This window comes from Bos mutus, chromosome 17 (assembly GCF_027580195.1).
Source record: "Bos mutus isolate GX-2022 chromosome 17, NWIPB_WYAK_1.1, whole genome shotgun sequence".
In the NCBI taxonomy this organism is placed as follows: Eukaryota; Metazoa; Chordata; class Mammalia; order Artiodactyla; family Bovidae; genus Bos; species Bos mutus.
This window is the reverse complement of record NC_091633.1, coordinates 5,261,925-5,279,530: the sequence shown is the minus strand read 5'-3', so window position 1 is coordinate 5,279,530 and position 17,606 is coordinate 5,261,925. Positions and strand designations below refer to the sequence as shown.

Here is a 17,606-nt window from a genome sequence, read left to right as displayed (position 1 = left end):
ACAGTTGCATATTCAGTTGTTCATCTCATCTATATGTTATCCAGTAACAGCTTTAATTATTATAATTTTGTTGTAAATCTTAATATCAACCTTCTACATTTTCAAAACTATTTTGGCCATCAATTTCTGTATAGATTTTAGAAAGAGTTTGCCAGTCCTGTGAACACAAACCTGCTGGGATTGGATTGGTTAGTCAATTTGGAGAGGCCTGACATCTGAACAGTACAATTGACCCTTGAACAATGCAGGGGTTCGGGCCCTAGGCCTCTGCATAGTTGACAAACCCTGTATAACATATTGGGCCCTCCTGCTACACGGCTCCTTCAACTATGCATTCCCTCTGTATCTGTGGTTCTACATCCACTGATTCAACCAACCAGGGGATTGTGTAGTAATGTAGTATTTACTGTTAGAATAAATGTACATACCAGTGGATAACACAGTTCAAACCCATTAACTGTATTGGGGCTGCCAATCCACGAACATAGCTTTTCTCCAGTTTCTTTAGGTCCTCTTTAGTATCTCTGCTGCTGCCACTAAGTCACTTCAGTCGTGTCCGACTCTGTGTGACCCCATAGACGGCAGCCCACCAGGCTCCCCGTCCCTGGGATTCTTCAGGCAAAAACACTGGAGTGGGTTGCCGTTTCCTTCTCCAATGCATGAAAGTGAAAAGTGAAAGTGAAGTCGCTTCAGTTGTGTCCAACTCTGTGCGACCCCACAGACAGCAGCCCACCAGGCTCCTCCATCCATGGGATTTTCCAGGCAAGAGTACTGGAGTGGGGTGCCATTGCCTTCTCCGAAGTTAAGTACACAGGGTGACAACACACAGCCTTGTACTCCTCTCAGTCCTGAACCAGTCACTTGTTCCATACAGGGTTCTCACTGTTGCTTCTTGACCTGCATACAAGTTTTTCAGGAGACAGGTAAGATGGTCTGACACTCCCATCTCTTTAAAAAAGTTTTCCACAATTTGTTATGATCCAGTCCACACATAGTCAATGAAACAGGTTGATGTTTTTCTGGAATTCCCTTACTTTCTCTATAATGCAGCAGATGTTGGCAATTTGATCTCTGGTTCTTCTGACTTTTCTAAACCCACCTTGGACATCTGGAAGTTCTCAGTTCATGTAATGCTGAAGCCTACAATGCAGGATTTTGAGCCTAACCTTACTAGCATGGGAGATGAGTGCAATTGTCCAGTGGTTTCAACATTCTTTAGTACTGCCCTTCTTGGAAATTTGAATGAGGATTGACCTTTTCCAGTCCTGTGCCCACTGCTGGGTTTTCCAGATTTGCTGACCTATTGAGTGCAGCACTTCGATAGCATCATCTTTTAGGATTTTAAATAGCTCTGCTGGAATTCCATCACCTCCTCTAGCTTTATTGACAGCAGTGCTTTCTAAGGCTCATTTGACTTCACACTCCAGAATATCTGGCTCTGGGTGAATGGTCACACCATCATGGTTATCTGGTCAGTAAGATCTTTTCTGTACAGTTCTTCTGTGTATTCTTTCCATCTCTTCTTCATCTCTTCTGCTTCTATTAGGTCTTTACTGTTTCTGTCCTTTATTGTGCTCATCTTTGACTGAAATGTTCCTTTGATATTTCCAATTTTCTTGAAGAGATCTCTAGCCTTTCCCCTTCTGTTTTCCTCTACTTCTTTGTGTTGTTCATTGAAGAAGGGCTTCTTGTCCCTCCTTCTGTTCTCTGAAACTCTACATTTAGTTGAGTGTACCTTTACCTAGGTAGCATATTGAAAAGCAGAGACATTACTTTGCCAACAAAGGTCCATCTAGTCAAGGCTGTGGTTTTTCCAGTAGTCATGTATGGATGTGAGAGTTGGACTGTGAAGAAAGCTGAGCGCCGAAGAATTGATGCTTTTGAACTGTGATGTTGGAGAAGACTCTTGAGAGTCCCTTGGACTGCAAGGAGATCCAGCCAGTCCATCCTAAAGGAGATCAGTCCTGGGTGTTCTTTGGAAGGAATGATGCTAAAGCTGAAACTCCAGTACTTTGGCTACCTCATGTGAAGAGTTGACTCATTGGAAAAGACTCTGATGCTGGGAGGGATTGGGGGCAGGAGGAGAAGGGGACCACAGAGGATGAGATGGCTGGATGGCATCACTGACTCCATGGACATGAGTTTGAGTGAACTCCGGGAGTTGGTGATGGACAGGGAGCCTGGCGTGCTGCAATTCATGGGGTCACAAAGAGTCGGACTTGACTGAGTGACTGAACTGAACTGAACCTTTCCCTTTCTCCCTTGGTTTTTCCTGCTTTTCTTTCTTTAGCTATTTGTAAAGACTCCTCAGAGAAGCACTGTGTCTTCTTGCTTTTGTTTTTCTTTAGAATGGATTCATTCACTGCCTCCTGTACAATATTACGGACCTCTGTCCATAGTTCTTCAGGCACACTGTTTACTAGATCTAATCCCTTGAATCTATTTGTCACCTCTACTGTATATGTATAGAGGATTTGATTCAAGTCATACTTGGCTGACCTAGTGGTTTTCCCAGCTTTCTTTAGTTTAAGCCTCAATTTTGATATGGAAAACTGATGATCTGAGCCATAGTCAGCTCCAGGTCTTGTTTTTGTGGACTGTATACAGCTTCTCCATCTTTCTACAAATAATGTAATCAGTCTGATTTTGGTATTGACCATTTGGTGATGTCCATTTGTAGAGTCGTCTCTTGTGTTGTTGAAAAACGGTGTTTGCTATGACCAGTGTATTCTCTTGGCAGAATTCTGTTAGCCTTTGCCCTGCTTCATTTTATACTCCAAGGCCAAACTTGCCTGTTACTCCAGGTTATATCTTGACTTCCTACTTTTGCAGTCCCTAGTGATGAATAGAACATTTTTTTTTGGTGTTAGTCCTAGGTGGTCTTCTAGGTTTTCCTAAAACCAGTCAACCAGCTTCTTCGGCATCAGTGGTTGGGCATAGGATTGATTTACCGTGATGTTGAATGGTTTCCCTTAGAAACGAACCGAGATCATTCTGTCATCATTGAGGTTGCGCCCAAGTACTGCATTTTGGACTTGTTGATTATGAAATCTACTACATTTCTTCTATGGGATCCTTGCCCACAGTAGTAGATATAATCATCATCTGAATTAAATTCACCCATTCCCAGCCATTTTAGTTCACTGATTCCTAAGATGTTGATGTTCACTCTTGCATCTCCTGCTTGACCACATCCGGTTTACCTTGATTCGTGGACCTAACATTCCATGTTCCTATGCAGTACTGTTCTTTACAGCATCAGATTTTACTTTCATCACCAGACACATCCATAGCTGAGCGTCATTTCCGCTTTGGCCCAGTCGCTTCATTCTTTCTGGAGCTGTTAGTAGCTGTCCTCCGCTCTTTTCTAGTAGCATGTTGGACCCATTCCAACCTGGGGGGGCTCATCTGTCGGTGTCATATTTTTTTGTCTTTTTATACAGTTCGTGGGGTTCTCACCTCACGGCAAGTATCCCGGGGTGGTTTGCCATTCCCTCCTCCAGTGAATCGCATTTTGTCAGAACTCTCCACTATGACCTGTCCATCTTTAGTGGCCCTACGTGGCATGGTTCGTAGCATCATTGAGCTATGCAAGCCCCTTCACCACAACAAGGCAGTGATTCAAGGTATTTTATGTTTAGTCTGCTAAAAATTAATTATTGCTATGGTTGTTATCGCCTCTGTTTTTCTTCTGTTTCTGCTTTTTAACTATTCCCCACTGTATTTTTAAAAGGAATTAGGAATTAGTTATTAGGCCTTCCCTCATAACTCAGTCAGTAAAGAATCTGCATGCAATGCAGAAGACCCAGGTTCGATTCCTGGGTCGGGAAGATCCCCTGGAGAAGGAATTGGCAACCCACTCCAGTATTACTGCCTGGAGAACCCCATGGACAGAGGAGCCCGGCAGGCTACAGTCCATGGGGTCGCAAGAGTCAGACATGACTTAATGACTAGAGAGAGAGAGAGAGAAACTTATTAATCTAGGAATTAAAATATATAAACTCGTTTTTCATAACCTACTTAGAGTTAAAATTTATGTACCGCAGCACATAAAATACAAGAACCAGCCATCTCGGTTTATTTACTCCATTCCTTTGTAAAGATCTGTTTCCACCTGGTATCCTTTGCCTTCTGCCTAATAACTTCCTTGCATTTCTTATAATGCAGATCTGCTGATAGTGAATTGTTTTAGTTTTGTTTTATCTAAAACTCTCTGCTAAGTCACTTCAGCCATGTCCGACTCTGTGCGACCCCATAGATGGCAGCCCACCAGGCTTCCCCATCCCTGGGATTCTCCAGGCAAGAACACTGGAGTGGGTTGCCATTTCCTTCTCCAATGCATGAAAGTGAAAAGTGAAAGTGAAGTCCTCTCAGTTGTGTCCGACTCTTCGAGACCCCCTGGAAAACAAAACCTCCCCTACCCCCAACTCTCCCCTGCCCAACTATAGGAAAGAAGTATTTCACCTTAATTCTTGGGATATTTTTACCAAGTATAGAAGTCTGGATTTATCATTTTTTATTCTTTTAGAATTTTAAAGTTGTTGATCCAGTGTTTCTTCTGGCTTTTGTTGTTTCTGGTGAGAAGTAAGCAGACTTTAAATCATTTATTATTCCTTACATGAAATGTGTTTTTTTCTTTTGGCTGCTTCAAGGTAATTCTCGTCATTTTGATTATGACTGTGACTGGGCATATTTTTCTTTGTGTTTGTTGGGGTTTGCTGAGCTTGCAAATTTATATCTTGCATATTTAGTCCATTTTTGGCCAGTATTCATTCCTCCAGATATTTTTTATTTTGTATTTTCTCTCCTAGGAATCCAGTTACATATACATTATACCTTTTCCCATAAGTCCCTGAGGCTCTGGGAGGTTTTTTTTTAAATATATTTTTTCTTTCTAAATATTGTCTAATCTCTGTTAATTTCAAATGTCCTCCTATTCCCTTCATGTGCTGTTAGCTCATCCAGTGAACTTTTTTGTTTCAGATATTGTAATTTCAAGTCTAAAATGTCCAATTTATTCCTTTTCTATTTTTTGCTGCTGTTTAGGCATGCCCGACTCTCTGTGACCCCATGCACTGCAGCACGCCAGGCTTCCCTGTCCTTCACTGTCTCCTGGACTTTGCTGAAACTCATCTTCATTGAGTCAGTGATGCTGTCCAACCATCTCATCCTCCATTGCCCCATCTCCTTCAGCCCCCAATCCTTCCCAGCGCCAGGGTCTTTTCAGTGAAACTCATCTTCATTGAGTCAGTGATGCTGTCCAACCATCTCATCCTCTGTTGCCCTGTCTCTTTCAGCCCCCAGTCCTTCCCAGCGCTAGGGTCTTTTCAATGAGTCAGGTCTTTGCAGCAAGTGGCCAAAGTATTGGAGCTTCAGCTTTAGCGTCAGTCTTTCCAGTGAATATTCAGGGTTGATTTCCTTTAGGATTGACTGGTTTAATCACCTTGCAGTCCAAGGGACTCTCAAGAGTCTTCTCCAGCACCACAATTCAAGAGCATCAACTCTTTGGTGCTCAGACTTCTTTATGGTCCAGCTCTCACATCTGTATAACTACTAGAAAAACCATGGCTTTGACTATACAGATCTTTGTCAGCAAAGTAATGTCTCTGCTTTTTAATACACTGTTTAGGTTTCTCATAGCTTTTCTTCCAAGGAGCAAGCCTCTTTTAATTTCATGGCTGCAGTCATTGTCTGCAGTAATTTTGGAGCCCAAGAAAATAAAATCTGCCTTTGTTTCCATTGCTTCTCCATCTATTTGCCATGAAGTGATCGGACCAGATGCTATGATCTTAGTTTTTTGAACATTGAGTTTTAAGCCAGCTTTTCACTCTCCTCTTTCACCCTCATCAAGAAGCTCTTTAGTTCCTCTTTCCTTTCTGCCATTAGAATGGTATCATCTGCATATCCAGGATTGTGTATATTTCTTCTGGCAGTCTTGATTTCAGCTTGTGTTTCATCCAGCCCTGCATTTTGCATGATGTACTCTGCATGTAAGTTACATAAGCAGGGTGGCAGTATACAGCCTTGACGTACTCCTTTCCCAATTTGGAACCAGTCCGTTGTTCCTGTGTCTTGTTGGAACTGTTGATTCTTGATCTGTATACAGGTTTCTCAGGAGACAAGTATGGTCTAGCATTCCCGTCTCTTTAAGGATTTTCCAGTTTGTTGTGATCCACACAGTCAGAGGCTTTAGCATAGTTAATGAAGCAGAAGTAGATGTATTTCTGGAATTCCCTTGCTTTTTCCACCATCCAGTGAATGTTGGCAATTTGACCTCTGGTTCCTCTGCCTTTTATAAACCCAGCTTGTACATCTCGAAGTTCTCAGTTCATGTACTGTTGAAGCCTAACTTGAAGGACTTTGAGCTTTATGTTACTTTCATGTGAAATGAGCGTAATTGTACGGTGGTTTGAACATTCCTTGGCACTGCTTTTCTTTGGGATTGGAATGAAAACTGCCCTTTTTCAGTCCTGTGACCACTGTTGAGTTTTCCAAATTTGCTGGCATATTGAGTGCAGCACTTTGCAGGTACATCATGCAAAATGCTGGGCTGGATGAAGCACAAGCTGGAATCAAGATTGCCAGGAGAAATATCAATAACCTCAGATATGCAGATAACACCACCCTTATGGCAGAAAACGAAAAAGAACTAAAGAGCCTCTTGATGAAAGTGAAAGAGGAGAGTGAAAAAGTTGGCTTAAAATTCAACATTCAGAAAACTAAGATCATGGCATCCAGTACCATCACTCTATGGCAAACAGATGGGAAAACAAAGGAAACAGTGAGAGACTTTATTTTGGGGGGCTCCAAAATCACTGCAGATAGTGACTGCAGCCATGAAATTAAAAGTCACTTGCTCCTTGGAAGAAAAGCTATGATCAACCTAGACAGCATATTAAAAAGCAGAGACAGTACTTTACCAACCAAGGTCTGTCTAGTCAAAGCTATGGTTTTTCCAGTAGTCATGTATGGATGTGAGAGTTGGACTATAAGGAAAGCTGAGTGCTGAAGAACGATGCTTTTGAACTGTAGTGTTGGAGAAGACTCTTGAGAGTCCCTTGGACTGCAAGGAGATCCAATTAGGCCATCCTAAAGGAAATCAGCCCTGGAATATTCATTGGAAGGACTGATGCTGAAGCTGAAACTCCAGTACTTTGGCCACCTGATGTGAAGTACTGAGTCACTGGAAAAGACCCTGATGCTGGGAAAGATTGAAGGCAGGAGGAGGAGGGGACGACAGAGGATGAGGTGGTTGGATGGCAGCACTGACTTGATGGACATGAGTTTGAGTAGGCTCCAGGAGTTGTTGATGGATAGGGAAGCCTTGTGTGCTGCAGTCCATGGGGTCGCAGAGTCGGACATGACTGAGCAACTGAACCAAACTGAACTTTAGTAGCATCTTCTTTTGGGATTTGAAGTAGCTCAGCTGGCATTCTATCACCTCCACTAGCTTTGTTTGTAGTAATGCTTCCTGCAGTTCACCTGACTTCACATTCCAGGATGTCTGGCTCTAGATAAATGACCACACTATCATGGTTATCCAGGTCATTAGGACATTCTTTGCATAGTTCTTCTGTGTATTCTTGCCACCTCTTTTGAATCTTTTCTGCTTCTGTTGGGTCTAAAATGGCCAATTTACTCCTTTTCTGTTTCTACTTATCTGCTGAGTTTTTTCTTTTTATTCCTTATAAGCATATTCTCCTTGATGTCTTTGAACATAGTTATCATAGCTGCTTTAAATTCCTTGTATGTAAATTTCAACATATGGGGTCCTTGGAGTCAGTCTCCACTGAATGAATATCTGAGTATGATTCACATTTTCCCATTTTTGAATCATGGCACACATTTGGGTTGCGTCCTAGACATTATGAATGACATATTATTGTAAAGGCTTTGGATTCTGTTATGTTCCTCCTAAGAGTATCCATTTTATTTATTTTTTTAAATCAAGCTTTTAGGTTGGTTGAAGTGGAACTGGAAACTCATCTCCAAGGTGGGCAGCAGTTGAAATTTTTCTCTAGTTCTTTTAGCCTTTTAGGGCCACATGGAGCCTGCTCTTGACATTGTAGCATTTTCTTCCTTACCATTTAAAAATACAAATTCAAAAATTACAGGAAGGGGAATTTAAATATAGTTCCCCCAATCAGATCCTGCAGCATGCTCTCTTTGTAATAAATAACCTGAATGTTGATTCATCCAGAGCCACTACAATGCTTTGTCATTGGTGTCCAGAACAACAAAATAAAAAGCCATTGGTGAAGTGGAAGGACCTCCTCTCTGGACAATGGAGGGGTCCCGACCCATTATTAACTAGTGGCTGAGGATATGCTTGTGTTTTTCCACAGGACGCAGATTCTCCGATTTGGATCCCGGACAGACTGATTCGTCATATCGCAGCCCCCCAGACACCTGGTCCCCCTATTGCCTAGACCACAAAAAAAGAAGGGACATCCTCTACTTCCACTCCCTCCACCAATGTGGGAAGTCCCGCTGACCTCGAGACGAATGACACCAGAGATCCCGGATGAACAGGAAGAAGAACCACCCACCAGACAGATGTCACCACTCCATATGAAAGATATTGTTCCCCCTAATTCTTTACCCCACAGGAGTCCACCAGGACGCCCAACTCGTGCAACTCAACAAGCCTCCATACCTACCTGGGGACAGATTAAGATGCTCTGTCACCAGCTACAAGGGATAGCTTCCCCGAAGGGCTCTCCAGCCTCTCCTGAGAGAGTGTTTATTGCTATGCTTGCCTTACTATCTTGCCAGGTAAGCGCCTCCTCCCCCGCTCCAAAAAAGTACTGGGCATACTTCCCAGATCCTCTGACCTTTCAAGTAGTTACTTGAAACAGTGACCCTATACGGGTCCACACAAACCAGCCTCAGTTATTGGGAGGGTCATATGCTTCCTATACAGAGGATAAATACCCTGTTAATTTCAGTTATACCTTTAAGGGATTAACAGATGATCTTCCTGTTTGTTTTAACTTCCCCTTTGATCATACAGGAAGCTTTATTACTCCTACCAAAGAAGGATGTATTGGAGCCTCTAAAAAAGCAATTATAACAGATTCCCCATCCTTAAATTACCGGTCAGTTTGGATATTACTGGCTTGTATGCCTGGGATCTGGAGAAGGCAATGGCACCCCACTCCAGTACTTTTGCCTAGAAAATCCCATGGACGGAGGAGCCTGATAGGCTGCAGTCCATGGGGTCACTGGAGTTGGACACGACTGAGCGACTTCACTTTCCCTTTTCACTTTCATGCATTGGAGAAGGAAATGGCAGCCCACTCCAGTGTTCTTGCCTGGAGAATCCCAGGGATGGGGGAGCCTGGTGGGCTGCCATCTATGGGGTCGCACAGAGTCGGACACGACTAAAGCGACGCAGCAGCAGCATGCCTTGGATCTTTGACCCCTATAAATCCCTGCTTTCCAAATCTCCACCAAAATATCCAAATTGTCATAATGCTGCCCCTTCAGATGTCATATGGAACACCATAGACGATCGTTGAGGGTATCCGATTTGGAAATCTTGTACTTATAATTCTAGAATTGATTATAGGATACCAGGAGGAGGAAATTATACTATTCAGGACTGGAGCAGCCTGGATCCAGGTCAGGATCCAATGACCAATGATGCATTTAACAGTAGATTTGACAGTTGAAAAAAAAAAAAAATCCAGTGCCTTGGCCATTATGCGCCACTAGATGACATCGTAATCAATTTGTTCCTCCTATGCTGTCTTATACAGCTAAGGGCAGAACTTTTTGGCAACCAGAAATTTGGAGGGCCCTTATGGCTACTGCCCCTATTACCTTAACCCGGCCAAAAAATATTTCTACTTATTCTGTTTTAGCTTGTCTACCCTCGCCTTATGTTTTTCTCTTCGCTAATGACTCCAAAAGACTTAATATACAAATACATTATTCAGGTGGACCTCATGTAGTGTCTTGTGAACAATGTATGCTCTCATCTTGTTTGACCCCCCCAATATAATGTTTGCTCTTTTGTGGTGTTACAACACCCACCCTATCTTATGGTGCCTGTAACTGTAACCACACATTGGTATGATAATTATGGTCTTGCTGTGTTACAACAACTACAAGATTTAATGAGATCATGACAGTTTGTGGACCTACTTATCTTGGGAATAGCAGCTCTAATAACTGCAATTACTTCTGTTACTGTGGCAGCAATATCATTGACTCAACAAGTACATACTGCTCAATATGTTGATACTATGTCCAAAAATGTTTCTTTAACATTGGCAACACAGGAAGCTATAGACAGGAAGCTAGAGATGAGGATAGACACCCTAGAAGAAGCAGTAATACATATTGGGACTAAATTACAGGCATTAAAAATAAAATTGACACTGTCCTGTCATGCTGACTACCGGTGGATATGTGTAACACCCCTGAAAGTAAAGGAGACAGATTATGACTGGAAAAAGATTAAAAATCATATTTCAGGTATCTGGAACAGCTCCTATATTAGTTTAGATTTAGGGAAACTTCACAACCAGATAAAGACCATGGAACACTCTCAATTAGATTTTACTGCTGCAGGAGTAGCAAGTGACTTTTTCCACACTTTCTCTAACTTTATTTCAGGAAAGAGCATTCTACTATTTTTAGCTGTGCTGCTGTGGCTGCTCTAATTCTGCTTTTCATAATTACTCTTCCTTGTATTGTCAGGATTCTCTGGCAGAGCACTCAGAAGCTTGCAACTGAATTACATCTGGCTGTCTTAAGAAATAAAAAAGGGGGAGATGCTGGGAGCCAGCATGGGAGTTCCCACCCATGACAAGGTCAAGCGGGAGAGGCCTGATGGGCAAGGCAAGTCAGGGCTCGAGGGGCGCCCCCTGGACCTTCCTGAGCGTCTACCCCCAAACCAGAATCTGTCTGTTTTACTATTTTACGACTTTCACCAACTCTTCTGACATTAATGGGGGGGCTATCACTGACCACCTTTCTCTGTAAGGTGATCAACTTAGACCTCTAGTTAATAAGTCTTCAGGGTTTAATAGGTGTGTTCCAATTCATATCCCTCAGAAAGCTTTCTAACTTGCTGACAGGTTTCTGGACTCTTACAGCTGCTCATGTGATTGTTCACAGCATCCCAACCATGAGAGGAATGGGAAGCTTAAGATATTCTAACAATGCAGAGCTTCTCGGGGAGTTAAAATTGTTAAAATAGAACTAGTAGAGGATTTCTTTGTTGAGCTAATGCTTGCTGCCAAGTTTCCATATCCCTTACCCACTGTGACCCTGGGAGTGTATTGATTAATATAGTTGGCATATAGAAATATAAGTAGTAGCTTTAATGTTAACAACCTTAGACCTTTGTATATGATAAAAGCTTTTGCATATGATAAGTTTGCAGAAAGAAAGCCTGGTTTCGATAAGGGTCAGGGACTGCTGACCTTGCATGCCTTTGCACCCCCTATTATCCTCTATGTACAACTTAGGGTATAAAAGCTCCTTTTGAAAATAAAGCTACGGACCTTGCTCACCACACTTGGTCTCCCCGTGTCATTCTTGCTTCCTTTTCTCTCCTTTTCTTCTCTGTTCTTCATTCAGGATGACTAGTTGGAGTGTGGGGGCCCTCTGAGACCACTTACTGGCCCGGGCTTCTAAGACCCACTTGAGAAGGTGCCTAAGGTGGGGCAATTTGCACAATTTGAGAGAGCGCCTGTGGCCTCTGTGGTCAGTGCAAACCTGGTGTCACAGGTTTTATTGGCTTTCTGCGTAAACCAATTAGATCAAGCCTCTGATCTCTCCGCTTTGCTATCCTTTCGCCAATGCCGTCATCCCAAGGGAACCCTAGATCCAACCGGGGCTGGACCCCAATACTATTTGCCCTGAAATCTTTCAATCTTAAAGTAAGACTGTAGATTTCTTTGTCTTAGCCTCTTGGCATGGCATGGTTTGGGTCCTGCCCAACTAGGAAATGGAAGGAAAACTCAGCCCAGGGCTCAGCCCTCCACTGTAGAATCTTTCTGCTTCTGATTGCCCTCTAGTACTCTTAGGGGAGTTGTTGGATTTTTGTTTTGTTTGTGTCCAGAATTCATAGTTTTTATATGTAGAATTGTTTTTCCAATAGGAATTACTCAGCCATGATTGGAAGCAAAATCTCTGGGCTCTTTGTAATGCATGAGCTCTATACATACTCATTTGAGGAGAGCAGTCCTGCCTGAGCTTTCTGAGTACCTATTTTAAGACATGAGTTACATGACAAGCAGACGTAACATTATCCATGACTTTACTGCAGAGTTTTTCTGTTAAATTTGGTAGTAGTAACTGAACCAGGAATCCTTTATTAGAGTTAATTAGATTTTTATTCAGTCAGTTCAGTTGCTCAGTCATGTCCGACTCTGTGCGACCCCATGGACTACAGCATGCCAGACTACCCAGTCCATCACCAGCTCCCAGAGCTTGCTCAAACTCATGTCCATTGAGTCAGTGATGCCACCCCACCATCTCATTCTCTGTCATCCCCTTCTCCTCCTGCCTTCAATCTTTCCCAGCATCAGGGTCTTTTCCAGTGACTCAGAACTTTGCATCAGGTGGCCAGAGTATTGTCGTTTCAGCTTCATCATCAGTCCTTCCAGTGAATATTAAGGACTGATTTCCTTTAGGAAATCCGGTCAAAGTATTCTTCCAAACTGTATGTAATGAGAACACTGTACCTTATACAGCCAGTGGTTTTAACAAGTTGTAAGTTTCATATTTGTGTAGAGCCCAGTGAGGCAAAAGCCCACTTCATATGGTCAATGCATGTTAAATCACTCTGATAAACAGTTTCAGTCCTTGTAAATGATTCAAAAATAAGATATAATTTAGAGTATTGATGGATTGGAGTGTGTCCAAGGAAAAGAAAATTGCCTACAATATTAGTGAGTTCAAGACATACAACCATCTGTGACTTGATGGAGGGGGGTGTAACATAAAGATGTATGATGCCATTTGTAAAACTAATTTCTCTTTCCATTTAATTTCTTGTTGCCTAAGAAGATGCAGCTAGTAATTAAGATACCATTTTGGTCTTGCTTGTAAATGTTGCTGCCTTCATTAAATTTCACACTTGTGAAAAGGAGCTATTAAGAGACAGCCTAAGGTAACACTTTTGAATAGCTAACTTTGTTAAAAATACGTTTTCCAAATTTCTTGCAATAAAATGTAATTGCATTTTCTGTTTTCACTTGTGTAGAGTCTTCTCACATACTATCTATTAGAGATAAGATTTGGCGCTAGGGGGAATATTCTGTTAAACCCAAGTAGTGAAGTGACTTCAGAGATCTCCTCTCCTTGCCTTTCATAATAAATAAAGTTTGCTGGTTTCTCTAATTTAGGTGGTGGCAAGGGAGAGATTCTAGAATATATACTATTTTGAAATAGTGTCATTTCAAAGGATTGTCACTTAATTAAAATGGTTAGGAAGCAATCAATCAATAATCATTGAGTCTATTGAATTACTAGAGTACTTTGATTGAACACATATATGGTTAAATACGAAAGAGTGTGAGGGAAGAAGAAAAGAGGAAAAAATCTATATAATCTTTTTATTGTTGATAATACAATTATGGTGCTTGGAAACATGTTCTATGTTATAAAAATGGGTACATAGTAAAATTGTTGCTGCTCTGTGGATGAACGTTGAACTTGTGTGACATGTTTTTTTACTGTTTCACGTGTTGTGATTTTTTCATTGGAATTCTAAGTCTTTGCTTCTGTTACTGGTCACTACTTCATGTGTGCATGCTCAGTTGTGTCCAACTCTATGCAGCTGTGTAGCAGTAGTGTTAAAGAATCCGTCTGCTGTTGTTGGATAGTTGGATAGAAATTCCAAAAACTCTTACTGAGAGAGATGGTGTATGGATATCACCATCTCAGATCACTGTGGAAAAAATGAACTTTTTAATAAGTAGTGTTGTGATCATTGGATAGCAATTTGAAAAAAAATACTGGATCTAAACCACATGCTGCTGCTAAGTCACTTCAGTCATGTCCAACTCTGTGTGACCCCATAGACCCCACTAGGCTTCTCTGTCCCTGGGATTCTCCAGGCAAGAACTCTGGAGTGGGTTGCCATTTCCTTCTCTAATCTAAACCTCATACTGCTCACCAAAATACATTGAGGTGGGTCAGAGATACGCAGTTGACCCTTGAACAGCATTGGTTTGAATTGCAGTTGTTTGAATCCACAGGTGGGGAACTGCCGGTGGGCAGGGGTGGGAGGGGAGCTATAAAGTTATATGCAGGTTTTCAACTGCACCCTTAACCCCCACCTTCACTGCCCACCCCCACTTTGAAGGGTCAACTGTAATGTAAGAAATGAAACCATATAAGATCTAGGAGGGGGGAAAATGGAAGAATTCCTTTGTAACTTGGTAGTGTCAAAAGCCCTTCAAACTCTTGACCAGAACATAAAAATTACGGTATATCTGCATACCAAAAATACTATCAAATCAGTAGCAAACTGGGAAATAGTATTTGCAAACTATCACAAGGGGCTAATCTCATTAATGTACAAGGAGCTCTCAAAAAAATGAGTTGCGAGATCAGAAACCCAATAAAACACTGGGCAGAAACTTTCATTTCACAGGAAAGAGTGTCAGATGGCTTTTGAACATATTTAAAGATGCTCAAAGCCACTCACAATAAGTGACATTCAAATTAAAGCCACTATGATGTGATACAGTGAAGGTACTACCCAGCGATAGAGGAGCAAACTGTAGGTACCAAAATTATGCTACATGAAAGATGCCACACACAGACTTCCTACTGTGATTTCATTTATAGGACATTCTGGAAAAGGCAAAACTGTCAGGACAGAAATGAGATTGGTAGTGGTCAGGAGGTAGGGGTGGTGGGATAGGACATGAGAGAACAGTTTAATGAAAGTGTCGTATCCTTTGACTGTGGTGGAGACTGAACCAAGAGGGTAGATGTTATTTTGTGTAAATTATGCCTCAACAAATCTGAATTTAAAAGCAGTCAAATGAAAAATACATCATGATATCATTTTGTTGTTGTTCAGTCACTCAGTTGTGTCCAGCTCTTTGCGACCCCATGGACTGCAGCACACCAGGCCTCCCTGCCCATCACCGACTCCCGGAGCTTGCTGAAACTCATGTCTATCAAGTCGGTGATGCCATCCAGCCATCCCCTCCTCTGTTCTCCCCTTCTCCTCCGCCTTCAATCTTTCCCAGCATCAGGGTCTTTTCCAGTGAGCCGGCTCTTCACATCAGGTGGCCAGAGTATTGGAGCTTCAGCAACAGTCCTTCCAATGAATATTCAGAACTGATTTCCATTAGGATTGACTGGTTTGATCTCCTTGCTGTCCAGGTGACTCTCAAAAAAGAGTCTTCTCCAGCTCCACGGTTCAAAACCATCAGTTCTTTGGTGCTCAGCCTTCTTTATGGTCCAGCTCTCACATCTATACATAACTACTGGAAAACCATAACTTTAACTGTTGGACCTTTGTCAGCAAAGTGATGTTTCTGCTTTTTAATATGCTGTCAAGGTTGTCATAGCTTTTCTTCCAAAGAGCAGGCATCTTTTAATTTCATGGCTGCAGTGATTTTGGAGCCCAATAAATAAAGTCTGTCACTGTTTCCATTGTTTCCCCATCTATTTGCTCTGGAGTGATGGGACCAGATGCCATGATCTTAGTTTTTTGAATGTTGAGTTTTAAGCCAGCGTTTTCACTCTTCTCTTTCACTTTCATCAAGAGGCTTTTTGGTTTCTCTTCACTTTCTGCCACTGGAGTACTTTTGTCTGCATATCTGAGGTTATTGATATTTCTCCCCCAACTGTGGAAAATTCTGAAAGAGATGGGAATACCAGACCACCTGACCTGCCTCTTGAGAAATTTGTAGGCAGGTCAGGAAGCAACAGTTAGAACTGGACATGGAACAACAGACTGGTTCCAAATAGGAAAAGGAGTATGTCAAGGCTGTATATTGTCATCCTGTTTATTTAACTTATATGCAGAGTACATCATGAGAAACGCTGGACTGGAAGAAACACAAGCTGGAATCAAGATTTCCAGGAGAATTATCGGTAACCTCAGATATGCAGATGACACCACCCTCATGGCAGAAAGTGAAGAGGAACTAAAAAGCCTCTTGATGAAAGTGAAAGTGGAGAGTGAAAAAGTTGGCTTAAAGGTCAACATTCAGAAAACGAAGATCATGGCATCCGGACCCATCACTTCATGGGAAATAGATGGCGAAACAGTGGAAACAGTGTCAGGCTTTATTTTTCTGGGCTCCAAAATCACTGCAGATGGTGACTGCAGCCATGAAATTAAAAGACGCTTACTCCTTGGAAGGAAAGTTATGACCAACCTAGATAGCATATTCAAAAGCAGAGATGTTACTTTGCCAACAAAGGTTTGTCTAGTCAAGGCTATGGTTTTTCCTGTGGTCGTGTATGGATGTGAGAGTTGGACTGTGAAGAAGGCTGAGCGCTGAAGAATTGATGCTTTTGAACTGTGGTGTTGGAGAAGATTCTTGAGAGTCCCTTGGACTGCAAGGAGATCCAACCAGTCCATTCTGAAGGAGATCAGCCCTGGGATTTCTTTGGAAGGAATGATGCTAAAGCTGAAACTCCAGTACTTTGGCCACCTCATGCGAAGAGTTGACTCGTTGGAAAAGACTCTGATGCTGGGAGGGATTGGGGACAGGAGGAGAAGGGGATGACAGAGGAAGAGATGGCTGGATGGCATCACTGACTCGATGGACGTGAGTCTGAGTGAACTCCAGGAGTTGATGTTGGACAGGGAGGCCTGGCGTGCTACGATTCATGGGGTCGCAAAGAGTCGGACACGACTGAGCACCTGATCTGATCTGAGTAGGAAATGACAGCCCGCTCCAGTATTCTTGCCTACAGAATTCCAAGGACAGAGGAGCATGGAAGGCTATTAGAGTGCTTTAACCTGCATATCTGAGGTACTGATAGTTCTCCTGGCAATCTTGATTCCAGCTTGTGATTCATCCAGCCTGTCATTTCATATGATGCACTCTGCGCTTCCCTGGTGGCTCAGAGGGTAAAGCATCTGCCTGTTATGTGGAAGACCCAGGTTTGATCCCTGGGTCAGGAAGTCCCCTGGAGAAGGAAATGACAACCCACTCCAGTATTCTTGCCTGGAAAATCCCATGGACAGAGGAGCCTGGTGGCGTACAGTCCATGGGATCACAAGGAGTCGGACAACACTGAGTACACACACACACACATTCTGCATTAAAGTTACATAAGCAGGGTGACAACACATAGCCTTGACATACTCCTTCCCTGATTTTGAACCAGGCCATTGTTCTATGACCGGTTCTAACGATTTCTTCTTGACCTGTATACAGATTTCTCCCAAGGCAGGTAAGGTGGTCTGGTATTCGCATTTCAAGAATTTTCCACAGTTTGTTGTGATCCACATAGTCAAAGGCTTTAGTTTAGTCAGTGAAGCTGATGTTTTTCTAGAGTTCCCTTGCTTTTTTTATGATCCAATGAATTTTGGCAATTTGATCTCCGATTCCTCTGCCTTTTCTAAATCCAACTTGAATATCTGGAAGTTCTTGGTTCAAGTATTGCTG

General features: G+C 42.3%; 1 long non-coding RNA gene across 1 annotated transcript in view; it reads left to right on the top strand.

Annotated features, from left to right (window-relative positions):
• Window positions 1–17,606, top strand: part of LOC138991469 (uncharacterized) — a 74,206-nt gene that overhangs the window by 23,451 nt on the left and 33,149 nt on the right. Inside the window, exon 2 of the long non-coding RNA XR_011467414.1 lies at window positions 8,346–8,775. This is a non-coding gene — a long non-coding RNA (uncharacterized lncRNA). The remainder of the gene's footprint in view (window positions 1–8,345; window positions 8,776–17,606) is intronic.